This window comes from Callorhinus ursinus, unplaced genomic scaffold (genome assembly GCF_003265705.2).
Source record: "Callorhinus ursinus isolate GAN/ISIS: 27379988/994484 unplaced genomic scaffold, GSC_fseal_2.0 scaffold8, whole genome shotgun sequence".
Taxonomy (NCBI): domain Eukaryota; kingdom Metazoa; phylum Chordata; class Mammalia; order Carnivora; family Otariidae; genus Callorhinus; species Callorhinus ursinus.
This window is the reverse complement of record NW_027397070.1, coordinates 29,019,782-29,030,770: the sequence shown is the minus strand read 5'-3', so window position 1 is coordinate 29,030,770 and position 10,989 is coordinate 29,019,782.

The following is a 10,989-nucleotide window of genomic DNA, read 5'->3' as shown; positions in this document are numbered from 1 at the left end:
CATAACAGTGCCTCTTGGGACTGAGGTCATTTATTTTTCCTCCTGGATATATTGTTTATATCATGTTCTCTCCCTCATGTTATATATTAAATTGTTTAATGTAAACCATAAGAGAGCAAATGTCACTAAAGGTCTTCCCCCACACCCCCTTAAAATCTGAAGAATCAAATCTTCTAAAGCAGGTGATCTGTCAGTTTTCATTCCTGAATGTCATTGGTACGTACAGCTTTTCTTATCAGTTCATTTCACATTCCCAAATCAAATGACTGTTAATCTACAACATCTGAGCAGAAAGACTGGGGGCTTCCTGGCTTTTATGCAGGCTACTTTCTGGGTTCCAAACATGTGTCTACAGGAATGAAAGCTTCTTTGAAGTTACTGGGAAAATTAATTTATTATTAGAAAGTTTCCTAAGAGGTGAAGACCATTTAAAGTCAAATTGATAGTAACTACTATGATTATTCTCAGCAATGTGTGTGTGTGTATGTGTGTGTGAACAGTGGTGTAAGAGTAAAGCAACCGTATGTCTTGGAAAATCAGATGGTCAAAAATTAAACTGTTCTGCTCTGTGATCATCAGCACCTCTTCAATCTAGAACTACAACAGTAACAATCACCATTGTTGAGGCTTATGGTATGTCTGGCAGCATGAAAGAAGTTCATATACATCATCTTATTTAATCTGCACCCACATAAATCCATGGTGAGGTGGTTATGATTATTCCACATCTAATCCATCAGGAAATCTTGTTGTCTCTGCCTTCAGAATATCTTCTGCATCTGTTTCCTAACACCTCTCCTGTGACTGCCTGGTCTAAGCTGCTCTCATCTCTTGCCTGGATTACCGTAAGAGCCTCTTAATTGGTCTCTCTGCTTCCCTCTGGTCTCTGTGGTATTCGTTAGCGCTGTTCACCCAATATCCCATCTTGCAGGCACATGGTAGGATTGTACTTTCCCACTGCCTTTGAAGTTAGATATGGTCCAACGATCTGCGTTGGCCAATGAAATATGAGTGGAAGTAACGCATGTCACTTCCAGGTTGATGTTTCAGAGCCCATGCATGAGTCACCGTGCTCCCCGTTCCCTCTGTCATGGTGATTTGAATGGAGGTTTCTCCATCCCTGGCTCCCAGAATGAGGAGAGGTGGAGCAGACCCAGGGCTTATTTGCAGTGGCCATGAAGTACAAGTGAGAAGTAACCCTTGTTTTATAAACCACTAGAATTTTGTGGTTGTTTATTAACATCTCATTTTATAGGTGTAGAGAAACTGAGGCCAAGGAACTTAATTCCTGGGGAAATGATTATGTCAACTTGCAACAGTGAAGGATGACTTAGCCTATTCTGATTAATGCACTCCTCTCCCACCCTCACCACCCCCAGTCTCATCTTCAAACAGCAGCTTGAAAGTGCATCAGTCTATGCTGCTCAGAACTTCTAATGGCTTCTTATCAATATAGAATGAGACCCAAACTGCTCACTTTCAGGCCCTTTATGATCTGGCTACCTCTTTGACCTCATTTCTTACCACTTTCTTCCTCACTTTTCTTAACCCACACTTGCCTCCTTGCTGTCACTTGACCATTCCTCAAATGCTCCTGCCTCAGGGTCTTTGCACCTACACTTTGCTTCTGCCTGGGTGGCTTTTGTCCAGATGTTGTAAGGCTCCTTCCTCATTTTAATCTGGTCTCTGTTGACATGTCCCCTCCTCAGAGAGACCTTTCCTGACCACATGATCTGAAATAGCAATCTATTATTCTAACTCCTCACCCTGCTTTATTTTTCATCATAGTGTATATTAATTTACTACTACCTGACACTATAGTTTCTATTTCTTTGTCTCCTCTCTGTGTTCCTCCCAAGGCCTGGGATTTTTGCCTGTTTTGCCCACTGCTTGCACTTATTATATAGTTACTGGTCCACTCTAGGCACTCAGTAAATATTTGTTGAGTAACTATGAGCCCCATTTTATATATAAGGAAACCGAGGCTCAGAGAAGTGAAGTAGTTTGGCCAAGGTCACACAAGCAGTTAGTAAAGGAGTTGTGATCAAGCCTTGGTCTGTGACTTCAATATGCTCATGAGCCAGACTCTTCTCCACACAGCACCCTGTAAATTCCATCAGCACACATGAGCACTGGGCCTCTGGGTCATACCAGCCACGTACTTTCTCTGGTTTTCATTTATGAAACTTGAGGTTAGGATGAGTGGTTTTGAAAAGTTCCATGCTCAGTTGTGGTTCATTTGTCATGTGGGTCATAATCTGTTTTCTAACTGCATCTCTACAACATTCTCTCATTGTGCTAATGGAGGAGACTTGTCGTATAATACATAAAAAATCATGGGTGATCCCAAAGTCACTACTTGCCTTTAAAATGAATGGTTTCTGCACTTAACTTTGAAAATGCAAGTGTCTGCTGTTTGGAGAACTCACTTTGAACACAAAAGGGATGTAACATTTAAAGAACCCCCTGTCTTTGAGGCTGGTAGGAGCCTATGGGCTGGGCTAGGCTGGGCTGGAGTGATGTGCTCAATCTTTGGAGGGCAAAACTGCCACCCACATCCTGCTCAGCCTCGTCCCCACCGGAGCTGGGCTTGCTGGTTCACAAAATAGACACAGGGAGTGGAGATGCTGATGAGGCCGCACTGGATGGAAATAAGTCAGTAAATGTAAGATTTGCCCAGATAATCAGCTAACATCTCATTAACATTTTTAGAGTCCCAGACTATTGGAAGAAAAATTGGAATAGGAACACCTTGGAGTTCATCAGACCAGTATTCTCAGAGCGTGGTCCATGGACCATCTGCATTAGACTCCCCCGGGGGAAGTTGGAAATGGAATATTCCCGGTTCCTGTTTCAACATTACTGAATCAGTTCTGCCAGGAGTAGAACTCTGGAATCTGTACACTGAACTAGGTGTTTCTCGTGATCACTCCAACTTTGGTTCTAGTTCAGCCTTTTCATTTAATAGGTTTAGAGAAACCGAGACCTGGGGATTTGCTTCTTGTGGAGATGTTTACGGCATACTGTAACAAGGAAAGGTGAAATTAATTGGGTAAAATAAAAATAAGAGCCATCATTCATTTTTGGGGGGCACCAATCCCCTTAATAAAACAATATAAACAGAAAACCCAGGTGCCTATATCAAGCATGTGGTAAATAAAAGTTTTCTCTAATATTCCTTGAAATCCGTTTTCAGATTCTCTGCACCACCCGTTCTAGAGTGGTTGACTCTTGTCTAAAGCAACAACCTTCCATGAATTTGCTCCTGTGTTTACCTGCAGAACTGAGGCTGCTAAGAGTTAGTCAGCAGTCGAAGGAGAGATGGGAGAAGGAAAAGAAGAATGAGTCCAACCTCAGCAGATTATTCATCCACGTAAATGCTGTGAAGAGCTTCTTTAGAGACCCTTACTACTGAGGCAAAGGAATAAAAGTAGAGCCCAGTAGAGAAGCCGTTGTGACTACATGAACCACCTAATTTTTTTTTTCCAATGATGTGCAATAAGGCCAAGGACCTATCAATCAGCCCAGGAATGACTAATTATTAGAGAACAGAAGATTCTCTGTAGTTTATTCTTTGTATCAATACATGAAAAAAAAAATCCCTAGAATTTTGTGGTCAAGTGTGGCCTTAAGTGAACAGATAAGGGCCCAAGTAAATGGAAGCATTCCTCCATTCCTAAGGGAAGTTGGTGAACTGCCCACATAATTTGCTGATAAAGGCCCATCTGTTAAAACAAAGTAGAGTTGCACTGGCAATACATTTCAGCCAGAGACCGTAAGTGGTTATTTTTTCTTGACAGGCTTGTTGGCTTTTTTTTTTTTAAGCCCAGAAAACGATCTGAGGGTGAAATATAGATTATGATATTGGCTTTAAGCTAATGTTACACTTTCAGCTCAGAGAGAGAAAACCCATCGGCACAAGTTCTCTGGTAAACACGGTTGCGTGATAAATTGTTATGAGAATAAAGTCATAAGGAAAACTCAGCTTTGCAAATGACACACGTAGCAGATGTCTGATGAAGTAAAGAACCGACTTATTGCCAAGACCTTGAAAAACAAAATTAATTTCCTTTCGTCTTTGATAATGATGATGTAATGTAGTTAATAGGAAGAGCCTGCCACGCTCAAGTAGTTATAAAAGGAGAAACATTCAGCAGAGTCCTCGGTTTTAGTTGCTGTTACTCTCCACACGTTGGTTGCTAGATGAGGCGAGTCAAAAAAGCAAGGAACTTGTTTCGTGTTGTTTGCGATGGAAATGGGCTTGGACTCTATTCATATTTTTAAGCAGCTATTTCATACAGAGGAAAGAAAGCAGTTACATTAGTGTTTTACCTCTGACAGGGATTTCAAATATTTGAAGCCTTTCAAAATTACTGTTGGTGAAGAATGAAAGTCATAGTTTACAGAATCATTAAATTTCCATACGGAGGAGGACGCTTGGTTTTTAGGTAACTGAGGCACATAGCTGGTGTCCTTTTCCATGCAGAAGAAATTTTGAAGTACACAGTAAAGAAAGATTTATCTGTGACTTAACGCCACGAGCAACCCATAGGTAGGTCCAACTGTCTCTTTTCAGCCCCATCTAAAAATAATCAACATGAAAGTTTATTTTGAGGAACATCTGACAGTTGCTGGCATCTTGTGTTTCAGGATGTGGAAGCCGCTGAGCTTTCTGGCCCCAATAAACAAGTTTTTAACAGGCAAAGTGCCAGGCAGCCTAACTCTGGTCTCAGCATCAGAATTGGCCCCATTCTACTGCACATCTGACTTTGTTTTGTCTGCCCTGAACCCCATGCCTTGTGAGCAACCTTTCAGTGAGGTTACTCTGAATCTCAGAGAGCGAGATATCCCTCTTATGACAGCTGGTGGCCAGAGGGTCAGAGTATCAGCAACTGGAAATACCAGCCTGGTGGGGTTAGTGAAATTTGTCCCCCTTTCCAGTGCATTCCCTGGAAAGCGTACACATGTCAACCTGGGAGTCCCTTTTCCAGTAGCTCCAGAGATTGGTCACTGCTCCTGACCTGCTCCTGACTTGTACCTCGATGCAGAGGCCAGAGTGTTAAACTTTCTTTTGGTATTTTGAGGTTAGTCATTATCTCTCTTCTCCGGGGGAGATTCTTCTCCCTTGATAAAAGAACTCTGAAGAACTAATGGATGAGTCTTTTCCTGATCCATGATGGTTTATGTTGAAATCTGGGAAAGATGCAAGCTTTATCTGTTTTGTCTGTTCTTTTTCTTTGATTTTCTCTTTTCTGATTCTAGACCATTTATATTGGAAAGACATTTAAAAGGGCCTTTGTTTATTATTTTCCTTTTTTTTTCCACTTAATTCATCTGGTATAAGTTTGGGTTATCTAGGAGGGAAACCTGACAATATACCTCTTGGCCTAAATTCCTTTGCTATCATGAGAAGCTGCCTGGTTCAATGATGTTATAGCGAATAAAAACAGTCATGATAGGAACCACTTATCAAGCATGGTACCATAAGAGTATTAAGTGTTTTTTGTTCTATCTTGTTATATTGTGACTATCCTGTCACAGCAAAATGACATATTGCATACTATAAATAGCTCCATTTTACAGATGAGGTAACAGGAGTTCATTAATTTGCCCCAGATCACACAATTGTTCTGTGCCAAAACGGGAATTTCAAGGCCTTTACTCTTAACCACCAGGCCGTACCACTCCCACTTTTCTCCAACGTTTTATTTTCTCTACCTTTGGGGTTTTTGACCTGTTATCCCCCATAACCAGGAGTGGGGAGATGGCCTATGAATGGATACTTGCTATTCTGAGCTGGATTGGGAGAGAAGGTCCATGTGCATCCAGGCTCTCCCTACTGTGAAAAGGTTCTTATTAAAATTCAGTCATTTGGTTAATACATCTTGGAGGCTGCTGAAAGTGCCCTTTTAGAAAGATGAGTCAGGCTGTGGAACTCCTTCCCCACCATAATGTAACGAGTTTGAAAGCTGTTGCTTTTTTGGGGTGAACTGGGAGATTTGGATATGTCTTCAAAACCTTCCGTCTTTGCTGTTTCAGCTGGGGGATTTTTCGCTCAGAAGTCAACCCCAAGAAGAGATGGAAAGAGAGCCCGCTGAGCAGAGTTGTAAATCTTACACACTTGCATTTTCATACAAAGGCAAGCAGAAGGGAGTAAGAACTGGGAAAGTCACCTCACAGAGGGAAAAAATTAAGGGAGAAGCTGGAAGACTTCATGTAGAAATTGTGTGGGGGAGATCAGAAGGTGGGGAGAAGGGACAAGAGTTTACTAGGCAGATTCTCTTGTGATGAGTTCTAGGAAGGAAGAAAGGAAAAGAATGAGACTCAGAATGAGCTATGGACAGATTGAGAAAGAAAACTCAGGTATCAGGATAAAAGCGAAATAACTGGGCGTTTGAAGAAAGTAAGTTGTTTCCTTCTCTATTTTTCTCTGAAATATTATCCTAATGTCTCTTATAGCTTTGTTTGAGCAGTGTTGACGACGATATAGCTATTATTATAGAAAAATTAGATCTTGTAAACTGTATAAATCTTACTTCTAGGAACATTCTTTTTTTTTTGTCTTACGCATTACTGTTGGTAGAAGCTTACTACTAAGGAGTGAGGAACTCAGTTTAAATTCTCCATAAATAGAAGATGTTTGTCACTTGGAACAAAGAGCAGCAGTTTCTACAGGTGCTAAATCTCAAATAATTCTGCTTTTTTTCCCTTGGAGTTGATGGGATGACAAAAACTCACAAAAAACCTGAAGTAGTTGTATTCCTATCTTGCAAATAAGCACTTGTTTTGAATGGCTATGGTGGGGTTGGAAAACTATTACTATAAATATGACTACACAAATGTCTTCAAACCTTGCAAGGACACCATATGTATGTGCAGCATGAGCTAATTATCTTTATTGATGTTTTGGTTTCTCAAAACAAAGAAGTGGTTAAAGATTTATTTATTTATTTGAGAGAGAGAGAGAGAGGGACAGAGAGAGAGCCCAAGCATGAGGGGCAGAGGGAGAAGGACAGAGAGTCTCAATCAGGTAACACAGGGCTCGATCTCACGACCCTGAGATCATGACCTGAGCCGAAATCAAGAGTTGGACGCCAACAAAGAAGTGGTGAAAAGCATGAGCCTTCAAGATGGATGGGACAGACAAGGTTCAGATACCAGCTCTAACACTCATTTTTTCCATGCGTTTTTTCAAATCACTTGGGACTCAATCTCCTCATCTGTGAAGTAGGGATAATATCCCTACCTCATTGTGTTGCTCTGCAGGCTAATGAGAGAATGTGTTACACACATTCCTGGCAGGGAAGGTACTCACTAAGTGGTAACTATTATCATTATCTAGATGCTAAATATATCTAAGCATTCTAATATGTAGGCAATTTTGTGTTTGGAAACTAGAAGATACCCTTAAAGTCAGGGAGGTTCTCATAACACTTGGACACTGAGCCAAGTGTCAGGGTGTTTGAAGTTGTTAATGCCCTTCAAACTCCTTAAGTAACAAGCCAGATATTTGATAGTTTCTCTTGAGAAGTTCTGCCTTTCCATTGAGGAACACTGGGCAATTCGTTCATTCATTCATTGTTTCTTTATCTCCTACTATGTGCCATGCATTGCCTAGATACTGGGTGTTTGAGAGTGCGAAAAATTGGTGAAGTTTCCCCTTTATGGAACTGATATTCTAGTGAGAGGAGAGAGCTAACAATGAATAAATAAATAAACACAGAAGGTTTTTTGATGATCATAAGTACTCTAAAGAAAAGTCTTAGGGGGATGTAATGGACAGTAACTGGATGGAGGTAGAGGACTGATTCAGGTGGGGAGGTCACAGAAGTGTCTCTCAGCTGGTGATTGTTAATATTATTCTTATTATTTTGAGAGAGAGAGGGAGAGTGGGGGTGGGGGCAGAGAGAATCTTAAGCAGACCCCACACCCAGTGCAAGCTGGACACCGGGCTCGATCTCACACCTCCAAGATCATGACTCAAGCCAAAATCAAGAGTTGGATGCTTAACCAGCTGAGCCACCCAGGTGCCCTGACTGAGCTGGTGATTTTGAGGGAAGAAATGAAAGGTGATGGGCACATAGGGAAGAGTCTTCCAGGTAAAGTGAACAAGCAAATGCAAGCACCTATGGGCAGGAAGGGGTTTGGTCTGTTCGAGAGAGAAGGCCATCATGTCAGGAGTGTGGTGAGGGAAAGGGAGAGTGGTGCAAGCTGAGGTCTCAGTGAGAAGACAGAGACAAGGAGCAAAGGATCAGAAAAGGGAGTGGGGGTTGCTGCAGGAAATTGCTCTACTAAAGCAGAGGCTTCCACTGTAGGTGGACTCCTTGTCCCTTAGGCACCCAACAAATGAAAGACTGAGAGATTAAGTAAAAAGGGGACTCACTGGGAAAAGAACACTAGAATTTTGGTGGCAATTTTACTTTAGAAAACAAGTAGAAGATCCTCATTTCCCCAGCTTTCTGGTGCACCTGAGTGTAATGGAGCCACTGCAAAGCTTCCGAAACATCTTCTTTCAGTTTCTTTCCAGGAAGGTCATAAAATTTTATATATGTTTTATACATGTTCTATATATATATGTATATATTATATATTTACATACCTTTTTATATGTGTGTATATATGTAAAATAAGGTAATTGTTGTATGTATGTATATGTATATGTATATGTATAAATCTACCTACCTATTATTTCAGTTTCTCCTCAAGGTTGTAAAATTATATGTATTTAATATATATTATATATGTAATACTATAATTATGTTATTTATATAAAATATCTATCTACCTATTATATGTATAGTCCATTAAAGGCTTAGAATCAACCTTTTCATTCTATAGCAGTTTCTATATTTTTGAAAATAGGAACATGTCGTATGAAGTATTCTATTTCCTAGAAATAGATGTGTAGGTGGTTATTTAAGCCTTAATTTCTCCAGACTTTTCTTGCCTATCCAGGGCTCACATGTTGATGGTTTCATGCTAGGTGACGTGACCACATAGCATACAGCAACTTAACTCTATTGGGGAAAGCATGGTGCTAATGAGGTCAAGGTGGTGGGGTCAGACACCAGTGGCTGGCAATCTTTGTTCTGCTGTAAGGCCAAGAATTCATTAACTCATGCAGTCCGCTTCGGCTTATGTGCCTTTGACCATGGGGAGCACAGGTGATAGCATGTCAGTGGGCAGGGAAGATCTGTCATGACCAGGGGCATGTGGAAGAGCAGGTGACCGCCTCACTGTGGCCTCCACAGACACACTTTGAGCTGAGGCTTCTCTGCTGTCAGCAAAATTCCCGGATAGTTGAGAAATCCCATGGAAAGTCCTAGTGCAGGAAATGTTACTCTTTGTGGAGGCTCGCTTGCTGGGCAAGTTAGTTCTCCCTCTATTTGCTAAGACACTCTTGTCCACCCACTGTCTTCTTTGACTCTATTCAACAACTTGGTTTGATTATATTTTAACCTAAATCTCAACATATGGCAAGACTTTCTTTAAGTTATACACTATGGAGGGCAGGGAACTAATTTGACTCTTTTTCCAAGGAATTGAAAAAATACTCCAGGAGAGCGCAGACATAAGAAATTTATGGTAAAAATATACTTTTGTGAAATTTTTTTAAGTTGAAATATGGTTGACACACAATGTTACATGAGTTTCAGGTGTACAACATAGTGATTTGATAAGCCTATACTTTATGCTACGGTCATCACAAGTGTAGCTACCATCAGTCACTTTGGTGTAATTTTCTTGAGTCAAATCTTCCCTTTGAACATGTTCTTCTATTGACTGCCCCACTGGAGTCTTAATTTGTCTTACAGCAGTTTTTAAACACTTCACTGATTCCCATGTTGTGAGCAAGCAGGGGCCATATTCAAATACATAGATTCCAAGAAAAGAGCAACATATTTCTCAGAGGAATAGCACCTTCTATCTCAGAAGGGTACATAAACATTTTAGGGAGTTGGCACAGTTTAGGTTAAGTAGGCACATAATTTATCAAAGTACAAAGAAGTGATAGGAAAAAATGTTGAAGGGGTGCCTGGGTGGCTCAGTTGTTTGGGTATCCACCTCCTGATTTCAGCTCAGGTCATGATCTCAGGATTGTGGGATCAAGCCCCGCAGCAGGCTCCACACTCGGCGGGACACCTGCTTGAGAGTCTCTCTCTCCCTCTGCTCCTCCCCACTCTAAAATAAATAAATAAACCTTTAAAAAAATGCTGCATTGTAGGTTAAGATGTTCAAATGTAATGTGAATGTTTAAAGCAGCTGATGGCCAAAATAGGTCAGTCAAGGAAGGTAGTCTGGGTTTGGAGATGATTTTATATCTAGAGAATTCTCTCCATGACCCCAGTGACTGAGCACTGGAAAGTAGGTCTTCTCCTTAAGGTAAATGATACTTGAGATACCGGATCGTTTCGTTTTGCAACTGTGGTTGAGTTCAAGTTCAAGGAGAGGGGGGGCTTGGGCCTAAACTGTAATCAGCCAAAAGAGGTATCAGCAACTGAGCAGGTCACTTGATAACGGTGATAGTAGATCACTCCTTAGGGATGAACCGAAGCACCAAGAAGCTGACAAAGCTCCAGAACACATTCATCAAGATGAGAGGCCTGTGAGGCCATTATACACCATGGTTGCCACTGGAGCTTCCAGCCTCTGCCCCGCACTGCCTCACTTTTGTACTACATGACTGCTTTCTTTGACAGGGAAAAAAAATTGCCTTTTGGCTGGCTTGAACTCCCCAACCCTCCTTCCCAACTTTGGCTTTGTATGGTTTGGCTCAGAGACTTTTCCCCACAAGGTGGACCAGTGGTGCTGATCCATCAATCTTCGGCCAAGGGTGCCAAGTTCTGTCTTCAGCCAGGCTGGCCATTCCAGCATCCAAAGGCTATTTGACCCTGAACTTTCATGGTGAACTATTTGAGAGGAATGGCAAAGTAGTCATTGGACACAGGGTCAGAAGACAATGGCCCATTACCTTAATAGAACAGAAGG